The sequence below is a fragment of the Oncorhynchus nerka genome, linkage group LG10 (assembly GCF_034236695.1).
Source record: "Oncorhynchus nerka isolate Pitt River linkage group LG10, Oner_Uvic_2.0, whole genome shotgun sequence".
NCBI classification, from domain to species: domain Eukaryota; kingdom Metazoa; phylum Chordata; class Actinopteri; order Salmoniformes; family Salmonidae; genus Oncorhynchus; species Oncorhynchus nerka.
The window spans coordinates 51,847,077-51,849,716 of record NC_088405.1 but is presented as its reverse complement, the minus strand read 5'-3'; positions in this window follow the sequence as shown (position 1 = coordinate 51,849,716).

Below are 2,640 nucleotides of genomic sequence, written 5' to 3'. Positions count from 1 at the left end.
CCCAACACGTTCAGACAGACACCCCAACACGTTCAGACAGACACCCCAACACTCCCAGACAGACACCCCAACACTCCCAGACAGACACCCCACTACTCCCAGACAGACATCCCACTATTCTCCCAGACAGACACCCCAACACTACTAGACAGACACCCACTACTCCCAGACAGACACCCCAACACGTTCAGACAGACACCCCAACACAACACTCCCAGACAGACATCCCACTACTCCCAGACAGACACCCCACTACTCCCAGACAGACACCCCAACACTACCAGACAGACACCCACTACTCCCAGACAGACACCCCAACACGTTCAGACAGACACCCCAACACAACACTCCCAGACAGACATCCCACTACTCCCAGACAGACATCCCACTACTCCCAGACAGACATCCCACTACTCCCAGACAGACACCCCAACACTCCCAGACAGACACCCCAACACTCCCAGACAGACACCCCAACACGTTCAGACAGACACCCCAACACAACACTCCCAGACAGACACCCCAACACAACACTCCCAGACAGACACCCCAACACTCCCAGACAGACACCCCAACACGCCCAGACAGACACCCCAACACGCCCAGACAGACACCCCAACACGCCCAGACAGACATCCCAACAGTACCACACAGACACCCCAACAGTACCACACAGACACCCCAACACTACCAGACAGACACCCCAACACTACCAGACAGACACCCCAACACTCCCAGACAGACACCCCAACACTACCAGACAGACACCCCAACACTCCCAGACAGACACCCCAACACTCCCAGACAGACACCCCAACACTCCCAGACAGACACCCCACTACTCCCAGACAGACATCCCACTACTCCCAGACAGACACCCCAACACTCCCAGACAGACATCCCACTACTCCCAGACAGACATCCCAACACTACCATACCGACACCCCAACACTACCAGACAGACACCCCAACACTCCCAGACAGACACCCCAACACGCCCAGACAGACACCCCAACACTACCAGACAGACACCCCAACACTCCCAGACAGACACCCCAACACTCCCAGACAGACACCCAAACACTCCCAGACAGACACCCCAACACAACACTCCCAGACAGACACCCCAACACGTTCAGACAGACACCCCAACACTCCCAGACAGACACCCCACTACTCCCAGACAGACATCCCACTACTCCCAGACAGACATCCCACTACTCCCAGACAGACACCCTAACACTCCCAGACAGACACCCCACTACTCCCAGACAGACATCCCACTACTCCCAGACAGACACCCCAACACTCCCAGACAGACACCCCACTACTCCCAGACAGACATCCCACTACTCCCAGACAGACACCTCAACACTCCCAGACAGACACCCCACTACTCCCAGACAGACATCCCACTACTCCCAGACAGACACCCCAACACTCCCAGACAGACATCCCACTACTCCCAGACAGACACCCCAACACTACCAGACAGACACCCACTACTCCCAGACAGACACCCCAACACGTTCAGACAGACACCCCAACACAACACTCCCAGACAGACATCCCACTACTCCCAGACAGACACCCCACTACTCCCAGACAGACATCCCACTACTCCCATACAGACATCCCACTACTCCCAGACAGACACCCCAACACTCCCAGACAGACACCCCAACACTCCCAGACAGACACCCCAACACGTTCAGACAGACACCCCAACACAACACTCCCAGACAGACACCCCAACACAACACTCCCAGACAGACACCCCAACACGTTCAGACAGACACCCCAACACGTTCAGACAGACACCCCAACACTCCCAGACAGACACCCCAACACTCCCAGACAGACACCCCACTACTCCCAGACAGACATCCCACTACTCCCAGACAGACACCCCAACACTCCCAGACAGACATCCCACTACTCCCAGACAGACATCCCAACACTACCATACCGACACCCCAACACTACCAGACAGACACCCCAACACTCCCAGACAGACACCCCAACACGCCCAGACAGACACCCCAACACTACCAGACAGACACCCCAACACTCCCAGACAGACACCCCAACACTCCCAGACAGACACCCAAACACTCCCAGACAGACACCCCAACACAACACTCCCAGACAGACACCCCAACACGTTCAGACAGACACCCCAACACTCCCAGACAGACACCCCACTACTCCCAGACAGACATCCCACTACTCCCAGACAGACACCCTAACACTCCCAGACAGACACCCCAACACTCCCAGACAGACACCCCACTACTCCCAGACAGACATCCCACTACTCCCAGACAGACACCCCAACACTCCCAGACAGACACCCCAATACTCCCAGACAGACATCCCACTACTCCCAGACAGACACCCCAACACTCCCAGACAGACACCCCACTACTCCCAGACAGACATCCCACTACTCCCAGACAGACACCCCAACACTCCCAGACAGACACCCCAACACTACCAGACAGACACCCCAACACTACCAGACAGACACCCACTACTCCCAGACAGACACCCCAACACGTTCAGACAGACACCCCAACACAACACTCCCAGACAGACATCCCACTACTCCCTGACAGACACCCCACTACTCCCAGACAG